A 17,366-nucleotide genomic window follows, 5' to 3' on the forward strand; every position below is an offset into this window, starting at 1 on the left:
AGCAACTGGGGCAGGGTATAAGGGTGGGGGCAGACACCTGTCCAAAGGCTGACTACCCGCCCTTGACAGTCAGGGAGCAAGAGCTTTTGTAGACAGAGAGAGGGGACTACACGCAGAAACAGCACAGTCAGTTTTGACAGTCATCTTGCAATTGGTCATCAGTGGTCCAGCCAGCGTCATCTTGATTGTTTTAGGCACAATTAATCAGTTCCGTGGGTCCGTTTGTTCCCATTCCCTTGAGGCCAATTCTCGGAATTGTGGCAGCTTATATCATGGCTATAATCCGGTCATCATGTAGTAAACATCTTCCACCTGGTGGGGGTCTCAGTATCTATAATATAGTTCACTACTGACAAAGCTATGGTTTTTCCAGTAGTCATGTGTGGATGTGAGAGTTGGACCACAGAGAAAGCTGAGTACCAAAGAATTGATGATTTTGAACAGTGGTGGTGGAGAAGACTCTTTAGAATCCTTTGGCCTGCAAGGATATCAAACCAGTCGATCGTAAAGGAAATCAGTCCTGAATGTTCATTGGAAGGACTGATGTTGAAGCTGAAACTCAAATACTTTGGCCACCTGATGTGAAGAACTGACTCACTGGAAAAGACCTTGATTCTTGGAAGGATTGAAGGCAGGAAGAGAAGGGGATGACAGAGGATGAGATGGTTGGATGGCATCACCTACTCGATGGACAAGAGTTTGAGCAAACCCCAGGAGTTGGTGATAGACAGGGAAGCCTGGTGTGCTATAGCCCATGGAGTCACAAAGAGTCAGATATGACTGAGCAACTGAACTGAAGATAGTTCACAGGATATATGGCTCAGAACATTAGCCATATTAGCCATATAGGACTAATGTCCTTGACTCAGGTCATTGAACTTGCTTACTGAATAAATTATTATTGTTTTGTCCTGTCTACTGTTTTCTTTGCTTTTGCATCTTCTCACTTCTCTGATTAAACTTATTCTTTAGCTAAAGTTTTTCCACAGGATCACAAAGAGTTGGACATGACTTAGTGACTGAAAAGCAACAACAGAATTTTTTCCACAGACAAAAGGCAGGCAGAGGGCATGGAGGACAAGGACCAGAGGGTCCTGATCCATTTCAGTATCACAGCACTTCCCTCTCTCCACTGTGAAAAGAGGGATTGCCTCCTCATGCCAAAAACCAAGTAAAGAAGGTGCTAGCTGAGACTCCTTTAGACATTGGCAGAAGGAGAGAATCAACATCTCTTCCTTTCAGAAGGAGAGCTAGACATCTAACTCCCTTGTCAAATGTCTACTCATGCAGTGGGCTTGCTGGTCTACCATCTGTAGCTGTCTCGGCTAGGTTGCAGAGAACTTGAGAGAGGAGACAGTGTAGAGAGGAGTGGCGGTGGACCAACCTGTATGCTCATGAAGATCACTGGATTTGAGTCAACTCCCCACCTGGGAGGGCAGTCAGTTGATGAGGGATCCCTAGAAGCAAGAGGCTATAGGGTCCACCATGCAGGTGGGAACTGAGAAATGTTGGAATAGATTGATCCAGGAGTTCATCCATGCATTAGGCAGTGAAGATCCACGTTTCAGAGAATGCAAACAAGGGCCCTATATGAGAGTCAGCATTTAAATGTCTGTCATGCCAGATCACACACAGGGTTTCAGTTAACCAGGTCTCCTGCAAAGTGACTCATGATAGTGTATTAAATCACATTTCCACTTTCATAGAAAAAAAAGAACGTTTGATCTTTGTAACCTTTAGTTTTTCTCTTCTGTGCAAACACAGATAAAATAGAACTCAGAAGAAGTTGGAAAGGAGAAGTGATAGTGTTGCTGACCAAAATCTTGGCCTTTTCTGCCCATCGAAGCATTTGGATGAAATAGAAAGGTGATTTGAACTTTCAGCCAGTGGTGAGGGGAACACAGTACCCTCATGCCTCAAGAACTGTGCACACACACATCCCTGCCATGAGGAGTCCAGGAGCTTACATAAGACAAGGACTTGGAGTCAGGAGCCAGTGATGAGGAACAAAGGTGATAGGAGCTTGATTTCTTCCTCTTGCATTATTTCAAAGACAGTCATAAACTGGCATCAGTGACCCAGTAATTGAGTCTGGCAGTTTGGTGGCCCCATGGCCTCCTTTCTGATATGTAACTACAAGGGGAAGGGTGTTTTAAGGGTAAATAACAGATAGGGGATTATTTAGCATACAGTCAAAGGAAAAAATGTGAATTGTAGCTCCTGCAGAGTTATTCCATTGCTACGTCGTATCCAACTCTTTGCAACCCCATGAACTGCAGCACAGCAGGCTGACCTGTCTTTCACTATCTCCCATAATTTCCTCAGACTCGTGTCCACTGAGTCTTTGATGCCATCCAACTATCTCATCCTGCAGAGTTAGGAGGCAGAAAAACAAACTTAGTTACAGAGTTAGGACCAGTTAAAGTAAAAAAAAAAAAAAAAAAAAAAAACCTAAGAAATTTCAGGCCAACTTACTGTTCTCTTTATCTTCTTTGTTCTCAGGAAAGGGAAAGAAAAAAACTCATTCCTCTTTTTCCCTCTTCACTTCAACAATAGAGCAAACCAATACCCTCCACCCCCATTTTGAATGCCTGTGCTGGAGGAACAGAATGATGTACAGTACCACTCCAGATAGAGCGAGTTTTTAATTGAACTAAATTGGAATAGAATGATTAGAAAGCTATGGGATCTGGCCATATTATTATGGCATAAGGTGTGTAACTGAAAAAATTTAAGTATTTCACATTTATATCACAATGTTATGTGCTTTCCACATGGCTCAGTGGTAAAGAATCTGTCTGCTGATGCAGGAGACCTGGGAGACATGGGTTCAATCCCAGGATTGGGAAGATCCCCTGGAGAAGGAAACAGCAACCCACTCCAGTATCCTTGCTTAGAAAAGCCCATGGACAGAGGAATATGGAGGGTTATAGCCCATGGGGTTGCGAAGAGTCAGACATGACTTAGCGACAGCACCCACAAGCACACACGCACCCCAACACTGTTGTAGACTGAATTTTTGTGTACCTCCCGCCAAATTCATATGGTGAAACCTAATCCCCAGTGCAATGACATGTGGAGGTGGGGAGGTGATTAGTTCTTGAGAATGCATCCCTCACGAATGGGATTCAGTTCAGTTCAGTCACTCAGTCATGTCCGACTCTTTGCGACCCCATGAATTGCAGCACGCCAGGCCTCCCTGTCCATCACCAACTCCCGGAGTTCACTCAGAGTCATGTCCATCAAGTCAGTGATGCCATCCAGCCATCTCATCCTCTGTCGTCCCCTTCTCCTCCTGCCCCCAATCCCTCCCAGCATCAAAGTCTTCTCCAGTGAGTCAACTCTTCCCATGAGGTGGCGAAAGTACTGGAGTTTCAGCTTTAGCATCATTCCTTCCAAAGAAATCCCAGGGTTGATCTCCTTCAGAATGGACTGGTTGGATCTCCTTGCAGTCCAAGGGACTCTCAAGAGTCTTTTGAACTGTTCCAACACCACAGTTCAAAAGCATCAATTCTTCGGCACTCAGCCTTCTTTACAGTCCAACTCTCACATCCATATGTGACTACGGGAAAAACAGTAGCCTTGACTAGACGGACCTTAGTCGGCAAAGTAATGTCTCTGCTTTTGAATATGCTATCTAGGTTGGTCATAACTTTTCTTCCAAGAAGTAAGCGTCTTTTAATTTCATGGCTGCAATCAACATCTGTGGAGTCCCCACTGTTTCCCCATCCATTTCCCATGGAGTGATGGGACCGGATGCTATGATCTTCGTTTTCTGAATGTTGAGCTTTAAGCCAACTTTTTCACTCTCCTCTTTCACTTTCATCAAGAGGCTTTTGAGTTCCTCTTCACTTTCTGCCATAAGGGTGGTGTCATCTGCATATCTGAGGTGATTGATATTTCTCCCGGCAATCTTGATTCCAGCTTGTGTTTCTTCTAGTCCAGCGTTTCTCATGATGTACTCTGCATATAAGTTAAATAAGCAGGGTGACAATATACAGCCTTGACGCACTTCTTTTCCTATTTGGAACCAGTCTGTTGTTCCATGTCCAGTTCTAACTGTTGCTTCCTGGCCTGCATACAGATTTCTCAAGAGGCAGGTTAGGTGGTCTGGTATTCCCATCGCTTTCAGGATTTTCCACAGTTTATTGTGATCCACATAGTCAAAGGCTTTGGCACAGTCAATAAAGCAGAAATAGATGTTTTTCTGGAACTCTCTTGCTTTTTCCATGATTCAGTGGATGTTGGCAATTTGATCTCTGGTTCCTCTGCCTTTTCTAAAACCAGCTTGAACATCAGGAAGTTCACGGTTCACGTATTGCTGAAGCCTGGCTTGGAGAATTTTGAGCATTACTTTACTAGCATGTGAGATGAGTGCAATTATGCGGTAGTTTGAGCATTTTTTGGCATTGCCTTTCTTTTGAATGGGATTAGTGCCCTAATAAAAGATACCATAGAGAGCTCCCTTGCCCCTTCTTCTAGGTAAGGGCCAGCAAGAAGACGATGGATTATGACACATGAAATAGGCTCTCATCTCACTTAATCTGCAGGCACCTTGGTTTTGGACCCCCTCAGTCTCCAGACTGTGGGAAATAAATTTCTGTGTTTAAGCTTTCCAGTTCACCATATTTTTGTTATCGCATCCCAAGTGGACGAAGACACACAACAACTTCAAACCATTTGGTAAACCAGCTGAATGGATATTATGTGAAAAATGAACAAATGAAACGTGTTCTTTGGTAAAATAAGACTGTGAAGCAATGTAAACTATAATCCCTACCATAAAATTAGCCACAGCTGCCACCACCACGCTGAAATTGACAGTGACAACCAGTATATTAAAGGCTCTGTGAAGTTCTGCAGAAAAGACTATTGGATTGTTTTCAACCCAGCATTTCGCTTGTTCTCAATAGAGAAAGAAGGAGATGTTACATCTTATGTGATGCTGATGTGCTACGAAGGACACCTTGAGAAGTAAATACTTGGATAAAAAAGTTTGTGTTGTGTACTGTAGGATGTAGTGCTATGAGATGATAGATCAAAGAGATTATTATATGACATCATGGCTATTAAAAGGAACATTGAACATACTATCATTCATGAAGATAATAATAATAACTAATCTTTATTGAAGGTGAAATATTTTCTGGAGATTTTCTGTACATTATCATCTCTAATCTTCCCAAGAACTATTTATATCCTCAGGTTATAGTTTAAAAGCTTCCCTTGTAGCTCAGTTGGTAAAGAATCTGCCTGCAATGCAGGAGACCTGGGTTTGATCTCTGGGTCTGGAAGATTCCTTGGTTTAGGAAATAGCAACCAATTCCAGTATTCTTGCCTAGAGAATCCCATGGACAGAGAAGCCTGGCGGGCTACAGTCCATGGGGTTGAAAGAGTTGGACACGACTTAGCAACTAAACCACCACCACAAGTTATAATTGAGAAAAATGGAGGCCAAGTTTACACAGCAAGGAAAAAGCCTTAACCCAGGTCTGTCAGAGCCCAGCCCTGCTCTGGACCACTGGGATATATTGCTCTGTATCCCTATCTATCTCTGCACTCTTTTGGGACATTTTCCAGACTGTGATTCTAGTATTACTCACCACCACATCGAATAATCAGTCATAGCTCTGAACCTCGTGGCAATTAAATGATCCTTACTTTTCCAACCAGCGTGTTCAGGCTCAACAATAAGGTAAGGGTCTGCATAATAAGTGTAGCAATGATTTGAAATTGATATGAACTACAAGAGAAAGGCCAAAGGGAGGCTGAGCAGCTGTTTGCTTCGGAAATGTTAAGGTTCCTCTGGGTGGCATGTTATACGAGTCTCTGTGTGTGCTGAGGGGGTGGGGTGGGTATGGGGAAAATATTTATCTTCAATATACCCTGAGTATGAGAAAATTGGTTGCAGATGGCTCACAGCTGTGAGGAATACCTTTGTTTCATTTGAAAGTTGTTATAAATCTGTTCCTTAAACTACCTGCTCCAATGACTTTTAATTTAGAGGATGTTGGGTAAGTCCTGGATCTGATGCTCATATATCACCATAAAAGCTGTGGGGTGGCTTGGCCTGGAAACCCCGTGGGAGATGCCCTAGATTTATCGAAGGACTGGGTTACCACGGGTGCTTTGGGGAGTTTGAGTAAAGACTTTTATTGATTATCAACATTGTAAAGAAGAAATCAATTTTTACCAAGAGCGGAATTGAGGGAGAAAATCCCCTTTGGCTATAATTTTTTTTAAAAAAAGAAGTCAAGCCAGAATTAGTCTTTTTTCTCTGAAAGCATTTTGGAAGTGAAACTGTTATTCCACAAGTTAAAGAAGTTTGGAGTGAAATGGAAAAGACACAGTTTTTGTGGGTAAGCAGTTTAACTGGTTTTTCTCTACAAGGGCAAGGAATATTGAATCAGTATCCAGTGGTACATTTTTTATAGGGTCAGAGTCAGGGGATGGAAGGGAGATAAGTGGATGATAATCAAAAAAGAGTTATTTGGTTTCATAAAGTTCAAATTAACAGATCTCATATTTGGAAAGCAAAACTTTTCTCATGTTTCTGTATCCTACAGCAAATTGGCACTAAATTCTACAAAGTGACTTTTAACAAGTGTCTTAAATACTGGGAGTTCCTATAATTTCTGTTTTACAAGGGTTTATTTTTAATTATTGAAATTTCAAGGCTCCTTTCACACTAACTCTTTGGAAGTCAGAAGCTTTGAATTTTGCATTTTCTTCTGACTCCTTAAGTTTTGAGAAGACTTTAGTTAATGGGTGTATACCCTCTACAGTGGCCTCCTTTACCTCCATTATAGCCAGTATATCAATCTTCCCAGAAAACAATGGACCCTTCCTAGAGGTGCATCAAAATAAAGAGCTCAATCTTAAACAAACAAACAAAAAAAGAACTCTATGAACCATTTAAGTTCTCCTATCACACACAAGCCATCTAAGGAAAAAATGAAACTCATCTTAATGAGAAACCAAGGTAGAACATAGAAGGCCACCACAAGGTAACAAAGGATCCAGCTTTTCCCTGACTGTTCTCATTCAAAGATTTTCTCCACCTTTCATATGCATCAAATTAGCAAGAACTGTTTTAAGGGTGATTGCCATAAATTGAATACAATTTAGCAGGCTGAGTAATGAAGAATACTTCTATTTGCAATACTAAAGTTTGCCAAGGAGAAGAATCTATATTATGTTCCTAACTTCACTAGATGTGACTTTAACATATATCATCAATCCAGCCTCTAGAAACATCCCCAAAAGAAAGAAAAAGATACTTGGTTTTACCAAATAAATATTTTTTAATAGTCTGAACTTTTTAATTTCTGTTTTATAACATGATTTTTTTTTTAATTTTGTGATCAGGTTTTCTGCTTTTATGGTCGAAATTGATTTCCAGAGACAAAATCCTTAAATATATTATTGCCCTAGGGCTTCCCTGCTGGCTCAGTGGTTAAGAATCCACCTGCCAATGCAAGAGATGCAAGTTCGATCCCTGGGTCGGGAAGATCCCCTGGAGAAGGGAATGGCAACTCCCTCCAGTATTCTTGCCTGGGAGATCCCATGGACAGTGGAGCCTGGTGGGCTACAGTCCAGTGGGCCACAAAAAAGTCAGACACAGCTTAGTGACTAAACAGCAATAGCGTAGAAAATAAAGGTTTTCTTCATTATAGTCCACCTTATGACTGTCTAGGAACTATTTAGTCATATTTTGGGGAAAGATAAAATCCATAAATTCAAGTCAAAGTGTTAATACATGTTTTTGTTCACTTCTATTACGACAATTAAAAACAAAAACAAAAACAGAAACTGGCTCCTTGGGTTGCAGGAAAGATGGCCCACATGTTTTAGCACAATACTTCTCAAATTTTAATGTGCCTCCAAACTACCCAGGGATCTTCTTAAAATGCAGATTCTGAATCATTGACCTGGATAGAGCCTGAGATTCTATGTTTCTAACAAGCTGACAAGATGATACTAATACTGTAAGTTAAGAATCTCTGATACATGGACAAGGAGGAGAAAAGGAAAGTTCCTAAATAAAGGAAAAGGCACAGCATAAAACACTGACCACCTTGACATCTTAGTGTCCATCTATAAATATCTTGAAAAATAAAGTTAGAGCGATGATAATAGGACTTCCCGGTAGCTCAGATGGTAAAGAATCTGCCTCCAATGCAGGAGACTAGGGTTCAGTCTCTGGGTTGGGAAGTTCCTCTGGAGAAGGGAATGGCAATCCACTCCAGTATTCTTGCCTGGAGAATTCCATGGACAGAGAAGTCTGTGGGGTTGCAAAGAGTCGGACATGACTGAGCAACTAACACATATAACACACATAATTATAATACACATATTTGGTTAAGACCTGTATAAAGAATTATAGCAGAAAAGCCTCATTCTACCTTTAGCTCTGCCACTAATTATGAGAATTTGGGCAATTCAACCGCACAATCTGGATTTTGGTTTTCTTATCTCTATAATCATGCAGGCATGTCCTCAACTAATTTTACCACCAGAGATAACATGATTTGTGCATTTATGTAAGTACAAAGTGCTGCACTCAACAAAGATAAATAGGTATCTTCCTATGCTGCTATTGTGTGTATTTTCTGAAAAGCAGATTAACAATCCCTATTTTTAAACAAGAACTCCACCTCCAGAAATTAGTCCTGAAATATAATCATCAGTTCAGTTCAGTCACTCACTTGTGTCTGACTCTTTGCAACCCCATGGACTGTAGCACTCCAGGCTTCCCTATCCATCACCAACTCCCGGAGCTTAAACTCATGTCCATCGAGTCAGTGAAGCCATTCAACCATCTCACCTTCTGTCATCCCCTTCTCCTCCTGCCTTCAATCTTTTCCAAAATCAGGGTCTTTTCCAATGAGTCAGTTCTTTGCATCAGTTGGCCAAAGTATTTGAGTTTCAGCTTCAGCATCAGTCCTTCCAATGATTATTCAGGACTGATTTCCTTTAGGATGGACTGGTTGGATCTCCTTGGAGTCCAAGGAACTCTCAAGAGTCTTCCAATACCACAGTTCAAAAGCATCAATTCTTTGACATTCAGCTCTCTTTATAGTCCAACTCTCACATCCATACACGACTACGTGGAAAACCATAGCTTTGACTAAACAGACCTTTGTTGGCAAGCTAATGTCTCTGCTTTTTAATATACTGTTTATGTTGGTCATAGCTTTTCTTCCAAGGAGCAAGCGTCTTTTAATTTCATGGCTGCGGTCACCATCTGCAGTGATTTGGGGGCCAAAAAAAACTAAAGTCTCTCACTGTTTCCATTGTTTCCCCATCTATTTGCCATGAAATGATGGGACCATATGCCATGATCTTAGTTTTCTGAATGTTGAATTTTAAGGCAACTTTTTCACTCTCCTCTTTCACTTTCATCAAGAGGCTTTTGAGTTCCTCTTCACTTTCTGCCATAAGGGTGTTGTCATCTGCATATCTGAGGTTATTGATATTTCTCCCAGCAATCTTGATTCAGGCTTGCAATTCATCCAGCCTGGCATTTCTCATGATGTACTCTGCATATAAATTAAATAAGCAGGGTGACAATATACAGCCTTGACATACTCCTTTCCCAATTTGGAACCAGTCTGTTATTCCATGTCCAGTTCTAAACTGTGGCTTCTTGACCTGTATACAGATTTCTCAGGTGGCAGGTCAGGTGGTCTGGTATTCCCATCTCTTCAAGAATTTTCCACAGTTTGTTGTGATCCACACAGCCAAAGGCTTTGACGTAGTCAATAAAGCAGAAGTAGATGTTTTTCTGGAACTCTCTTGCTTTTTTGATGATCCAACGGATATTGGCAATTTGATCTCTGGTTCCTCTGCCTTTTCTAAAACCAGCTTGAACATCTGGAAGTTCATGGTTCATGCACTGTTGAAGCCTGACTTGGAGAATTTTGAGCATTACTTTGCTAGCCTGTGAGATGAGTGCAATCGACATGATAGCATGTCACCCAACAATTTTAAAAATATTTTAAGGGATATTATGACAAGATATTGTATAATAGAAATTGAAAAGATTCTGGAAGGAAATGGACTAGATTTAAATAAGACTATATTCGTCAGGTTTTCTTTCAGTTCAGTTCAATTCAGTCGCGTCCAACTCTTTGTGACCCCATGAATTACAGCATGCCAGGCCTCCCTGTCCATCACCAACTCCCAGAGTTTACTCAAACTTATGTCCATTGAGTCAGTGATGCCATCCAGCCATCTCATCCTCTGTTGTCCCCTTCTCCTCCTGCCCCCAATCCCTCCCAGCATCAGAGTCTTTTCCAATGAGTCAGCTCTTCACATCAGGTGGCCAAAGTATTGGAGTTTCAGCTTCAACATCAGTCCTTCCAAAGAACACCCAAGACTGATCTTTAGAATGGACTGGTTGGATCTACCTTGCAGTCCAAGGGACTCTCAAGAGTCTTCTCCAACACCACAGTTCAAAAGCATCAATTCTTCGACACTCAGCCTTCTTCACAGTCCAACTCTCACATCCATACATGACCACTGGAAAAACCATAGCCTTGACTAGACGGACATTTGTCGGCAAAGTAATGTCTCTGCTTTTGAATATGCTATCTAGGTTGGTCATTACTTTCCTTCCAAGGAGTAAGCGTCTTTTAATTTCATGGCTGCAATCACCATCTGCAGTGATTTTGGAGTCCCCCAAAATAAAGTCTGACACTGTTTCCACTGTTTCCCTATCTATTTCCCATGAAGTGATGGGACCAGATGCCATGATCTTAGTTTTTTGAATGTTGAGCTTTAAGCCAACTTTTTCACTCTCCTCTTTCACTTTCATCAAGAGGCTTTTGAGTTCCTCTTCACTTTCTGCCATAAGGGTGGTGTCATCTGCATATCTGAGGTGATTGATATTTCTCCCAGCAATCTTGATTCCAGCTTGTGTTTCCTCCAGCCCAGCATTTCTCCTGATGTACTCTGCATATAAGTTAAATAAGCAGGGTGACAATATACAGCCTTGACATACTCCTTTTCCTATTTGGAACCAGTCTGTTATTCCATGTCCAATTCTAACTGTTGCTTCCTGACCTGCATATAGGTTTCTCAAGAGGCAGGTCAAGTGGTCTGGTATTCCCATCTCTTTCAGAATTTTCCACAGTTTATTGTGATCCACACAGTCAAAGGCTTTGGCATAGTCAATAAAGCAGAAATAGATGTGTTTTTGGAACTCTCTTGCTTTTTCCATGATCCAGCGGATGTTGGCAATTTGATCTCTTTAGGGCATGGCTAATAGTTTGATAATCATAAATAAGGGATATTTTTAAGATTAATTCTCACTGGAGAATTGGGAAAGTGTTCTAGATAATGTCTCACTTGCTCTCACTCACTCTCAAAAAGTTGAGTGCAATAATTTCTTAGGTCCTTTTCAATTCTAAGATGCAATTATTCTATAAAGGAGCTTCTTTTTCTAACAAAGCACACTGAAAAATTGGAACAACAATTCAGATAATCATTTCAAAATCGGTTTCTCAATTTTTTAAATAGAACTTTGCTTTGTGTTTCTTTTCAGCTGTGCTGGGTCCTCGCTGCTGCCTGGGCTTTTCCCGGGTTGTGGCCAGTGGGAGCGACTCTCTAGTTGAGGCGCTCAGGCTTCTCACTGCGGTGGCTTCTCTGTTGCAAAGCACAGACTAGCTGCAGCTCCCGGGCTCTAGGACACAGGCCCAGTAGTTGTGGTGCATGGACTTAGTTGTTCCAAGGCATGTGGGATCTTCCTGGATCAGGGATTAAATCCATGTCTCCTGTGTTTGTAGGTGAATTCTTTACCACTGAGCCATTAGGGAAGCCCCAGAGTTTCTCTTAGTATTAAGTTTTCAGTGAATAAAAACATCTTATGAAGCATATGTGATCCCCATGGTTTTCAGTCACTCAACCCTCTCTGTATTGATCCTTTGGGAATTAAAATTTATAATATTGAGTGATCTCCAGAAGTGTCTAGAGTTCCCTTTTTTCTTTCTTTCTCAATTTTGAAATCACCTAAATGTTGTTTGCCTAATGGAAATTTAAATATTGATCAAAAAGCAGAACATCAAGTGTTAAAAATCTACAGAATGCCACAAATTGCTAGCACTGGGGTATAGGGTGAATTAACTTTGTAGGTCAAGAGTGGTACATATATCAGGCTGTTACTGAGGTAGTAATCTATGGAGATATATTTTGGTGAAATATTTGTCTAACAATGTATATGAAACTGCATAAATAGACTTTGTTATACATAAATGTGGGCTTCCCACCTGCCAGTAGAAGACACATAGGAGACACGAGTTCGATCCCTGGGTTGGGAAGACCCCTGGAGGAGGGCGTGGCCACCCACTCCACTGTTCTTGCCTAGAGAATCCCATGGACAGAGGAGCCTGGCAGGATACAGTTCACAGGGTTGAACAGAGTCAGACACGACTAAAGCAACTGAGCGCACACACTCGCACATAATAAACAAATGTATACCTTCTCAAAAAAAAAAAAAACACACACACAATTGAACTGTAAATGCCTTAAATTAGAACAAAATCTAAGATGCCTTCTGACTTAAAATACATGTGAATCTATGTTAATCTCTTTCTTCCTTTGCCCTAAAACAGTCAGTGAACAGTGCAGTATCTGCAGCTAATCTTAGTTTGGGGCTGAATGATCCAGTGCTTATTCATTCTGAAGTTAGGTAAACAAAATCTACCTTCCCCACACTATCTGGGTTCCCAGGGCCTCTTCACACATCTGCACGATAGTGTGGGTAAATAGGTGGCCAAACCCCACATAAATCCCAAATACACATGTTTTAAATGTCAAGTCCAAAATTAATAAAATGCAAATTTAACTAGAGTTTTCTTGATAAAAAGATCAATGATAATGTTTAATGTCTGAGTGTGATGCATTATTTTCAGTGCATATAATTGACATGATTTCTACTGAAGCAGTGAATCTGTTATTTTGATACTAACATGTAGAAAAAATGATTTCCTTCATAAAACTCACTAAAAACCTCTTATACCACTTCCTAGAATATGCGGCCATCAAGATTTCATTTTGAATTAGTATCAAAGTCATATTTAATATTTGGTTCAAACGAGTAAAGATAAGCTTGTTTTCTCTTATCTTCATAGTAAATTTGAGTGATACTCCAGTTAAGTCTTTATTTGGTCCTTGCTTTTAAAAAAGAAAAGCTTAGCATTTTGTAAATGGATTAATAAGACCAAGTTATATGTATGTGTAATGACTGTGTTTTCCATTAGTAAAGCCATTTGTGTTTTGAAAAAAAATGCTTTAAATGTGTATATTGTTTCATGTTTGCCTATTAATTGTTTTCATTTCTCCCTTGGATAGAAACAGGCAAGTAGAAAGTTGTTGGATGTGTGAATATCAAACTTGTTTGAAAAATCTTAGAAAATTATTGAGTGGCAGACACCATTTGACTTTCTGATGTTAGAGAAATAATTAGACTTCAGTTTTCACTTTCCAGCTAGTTCAGTCATTTAACTTGGGCTCCAAGATGAAAGTGTTTAAAAACTCTCACAAAGAATTCACCTAGACTTTCCCACTGTCACCTGAAGTCATCATGTGTAATGAGAGTGTACGGCCGGGGTTCTATGTGGCTCTTAGGACTTCGGATGTAATTTTGCAAGTGACCTTACATCAATAATTTTTTTAGAATGATAACTTTGTTTTTATGAAAACGATACACGGTCATGATAAAAATTTTAAACAATAAAGTACAAAAAAAGAAAAGCACAAATGATCCCAAATCTTACCACCTGATAATAAACATTTTTTAGTATTTGATGAATATTATTCCAGATCTCTACACATATGCAGCTAACCCTCAAATGCAGGGGTGGTGTTGGGATTACAGGTGCTAACCCTATTGCTTTCTTATATTTTTCTGGAGGATAATTGCTTCACAATGTTCTGTTAGCTTCTGTTGTACAACGTGAATCAGCTATGTGTATATAAATCCAACTTCTCTGATGGCTCAGCAGGTAAAGAATCTGCCTGCAATGCAGTGAAAAATCCATGTACAACTTTATTCAGGGCTTCCCAGGTGGCGCTAGCAGTAAGAACCTGCCTGTCAGTGCAGGCGACGAAAGAGAAATGGGTTTGATCCCTGGGTGGGGAAGATCCCCTGTCCCTATTAAACTGTAGTCTTCCTCAGAACAAGACCTGGTGCTTATTTTTTCCCCCTTCTTTTTATTTTTCCCCAGTCACCTGGGCTTTCCACAAAGCTCAGAGGGCCATATAGGCAGGTGCTTAATCAATAGTCGTTGAGTGATCATTCCCAGACCAGGCAGATGGAAGTCTGCATTTTGCAGTCATTGGGTGGTTGTGATGTGCTGCCTACAGGTTCTGCAAGGCAGATGAAGGGTCTGGAGGTATCACAGAAGTGGTGAGGGGTCCCGGGAGGCTCCACCAATGGGAACTCAGGACAGATGTTAAGAAATACGTCACCAGGGAGGCTGGGAGCTTAGTTAGAGTGACAGAAACCTGCCTAACAATGGTACTGCCAAATTATATCCCTGAATTGCTTTATACAAACTCTAATTAAATAAAGATAAATAAGTATAACATTTATGCAGAAACTAATACATTGTGACACCATGAGTTTAAAGAGAATGAGGGGGAAAAAAATCCCAAAGGTGAGAAATAAACAGAAAATTGTCCACTGAGAGACGGGGAAAATAAGCAGAAGCTCCTCTGGGGAAAAGAGGGGACAAAAGAAGGTCAGGCAGGAAGGTAGGTTTCTTTTGTTACTGAAAGTGGGGTCTGGCTGCTTACTGCTCAAAAGCCATTAGAGTCCAGGTTGGTGGAAAGGAAAAATTTGCTTTATTTTGATGCTGACAACTAGGGGTAGGGGGGGTGTGGAGAGGGGATGCCCATCCAAAAGTCAATTCCCACCCCAACCCCGACAGTCAGGGTGCAAGAGCTTTTACAGACAAAGAGAGAGGGCAGCATGTAGAAACAGCACAGTCAGCTCTAACAGTCGTCTTGAAATTGGTCGCTGGTCGTCTGACAGCGTCATCTTAGTCGTTTTACGTACAGTTAATCTTGAGTCCCAGGGTTGATTTGTTCCCATTTCCTTGAGGCCAGTTCTTGGAATCGTGGCAGCTTATGTCACGGCCGTGACAGCTTATGTCTGGTCACCGTGTAGTTAGCTTCTTCCACCTTGTGGGGTTTTCAGTATCTAAAAGACAGCTCACAGGATATGGCTCAGAATATTATCTATAGCCCTTGAGAAGGAACTAAAGGTCCTTGACTTTGCTCAGTAACTACATTATTCACTCTCCTTTGACTGTTTTCCTTTGTTTGTGCATGTTCTCATTTCTCTGTTTAAACTTTTTCTTTGGCTAAAGTTTTTCCACTGACAAGAGGCAGGCACGGACAATGGAGGACAAGGACCATTGTGTCTTGTTCCATTTCACTTTGTCTAGTTGAGTGTCACAAACCTGCTGAAAAATCCTGCTTATGTGAAGAGGAGCAAAATCTTTGAGAAAGTGAGGCCCATAATTGGGACCATATGTAACCCTCTTTTCAGGCTTTTCAGGGGCTGAAGAGTAAAGAATATCAAGACAATCTTAGAAGCCCATTCACATTGCTAAATAATACAAAGCAGTTCTACTTTTTCTATGAATGAAAATATATTTTGTGGGACATGAAAAATATCAGGGTGATTTCTGAATCTTGGCTTCTGAATAATATCTTTTAAAATTTCTGTCTGTGTATTTCTCACGTGCTCTGAAGACACTCATGATTCAGCCAGTCTCAAAGAGCACAGTTGCTTCTGAAATCAGAAGGTGTCACGGATGCCTCAAGCGTCACTCACGTCCATGCCACCCTGGACCAAGGGCTCTGCCACCTCCCTTTAACACGAGTCCCAGGAAAATGCTCTGGGTTTTCCTCTGATTCTGCTCTTGGTTGAGAAAAAGAGTAAATGTAGAAATGGCTTGCCCACCATCACAACCCATGTCCTACAGACAAGTATTTAGTCTACTTTGGTCTATTTAGTCTATGTTATGGAGCCGAGAGGAAATAAATGAGAACAGATTTAGAGTCAGATATGCTCGATTTGGTTTCCCTTGTGGCTCAGATGGTAAAGAATCCACCTGCAGTGCAGGAGACCCTGTTTCAATCCCTGGGTCAGGAAGATCCCCTGAAGAAGGAAATGGCTACCACTTCAGTATTCATGCCTGGAGAATTCCATGGACAGAGGAGCCTGGCAGGCTACACCATGTGATTGCAAAGAGCTGGACATGACTGAGTGACTAACATTTTGACTTTGACGCTCAATTTGGAATCTTGACTTTGCAACTGGAGGAAGTCATTTAGTCCCTCCCTCTGAATCTCAGTTACCTCTTCCATAAGGTGGAAATAATAAGAGCTGCCTTGTAGGACTGCTGTTATACTTAGTGGCATAAGTACAGTAAAGTCCCCTACATACAAACCTTCAAGTCGCAGACTTTCAAAGATGCAAACATGCATTTGTATGTCCAACCACGTAAGTTAGTTCATGTGTCTGGTGTATATTGTCACGTTCATGCAAGCATCCTCTACAAGTAGCTGTGCTTTTGTGTACTTTACTGTACAGTATTACATAGAGTGTACAGTAGGTCAGAGTCTTTCTTTCAAGCCCAGGATGACCAGAAGCAAGCATAAAAGCAGCAGTGATGTAGTTGGTACTGCTGTGCTTTTCAGCTACTATACTGTAAGATCAAAAATGTTTTATTTATTTCTTGTGTTTGATTTTTTTCTGTTTTATAAACCTATTACAGTATAAATACTATATAACTGATACACAATTAGTTGTGTAACCTGGTTGGGTACCTAGGCTAACTTGGTTGAACTTACAAACAAATTGGACTTAGGAACGCACTCTCAGAATGGAACTCACTCATATGTAGGGGACTTACTGTCTAATAAACAAGCTTTACCTCTCTGTCTCACCCACACAAGAAGTTCATAGGAGCCATGCTTGTCCTGTGTGAGAGCAGCTCCAACTCCTTTACCGAATAGAAGGTCATTTATTCAAACAAATAAGCTAGGAGAGCAAACCAGTGAAACCTAAGGGAAATCAAGCCTGAATATTCATTGGAAGGACTGATGCTAAAGCCCCAATAGTCTGGCCACCTGATTCAAACAGCCAGCTCATTGGAAAAGACCCTAATGCTGGGAAAGATTGAAAGCAGGAGGAGAAGGGGGCGACAGAGGATGAGATGATTCGATGGCATCACCGACTCAATGGACACGAGTTTGAACAAACTCAGGGAAAAGGTGACGGACAGGAAAGCCTGACGTGCTCCAGTCCATGGAGTTGTAAAGAGTCAGACACGACTCAGTGACTGAACAAG

At 41.0% G+C, this 17,366-nt stretch overlaps 1 long non-coding RNA gene across 1 annotated transcript; it reads left to right on the forward strand.

Moving 5' to 3' along the window:
* Positions 1 to 459: 459 nt before the first annotated feature.
* Positions 460 to 17,128, forward strand: LOC120861499. Its single transcript, XR_005720551.1, has 3 exons — positions 460 to 504; positions 2,420 to 2,424; positions 17,085 to 17,128. It is a non-coding gene; the product is annotated as an uncharacterized LOC120861499 (long non-coding RNA).
* The last annotated feature ends 238 nt before the right edge of the window (positions 17,129 to 17,366 follow it).

The sequence above is a fragment of the Oryx dammah genome, unplaced genomic scaffold (assembly GCF_014754425.2).
Source record: "Oryx dammah isolate SB20612 unplaced genomic scaffold, SCBI_Odam_1.1 HiC_scaffold_3, whole genome shotgun sequence".
Lineage (NCBI taxonomy): Eukaryota > Metazoa > Chordata > Mammalia > Artiodactyla > Bovidae > Oryx > Oryx dammah.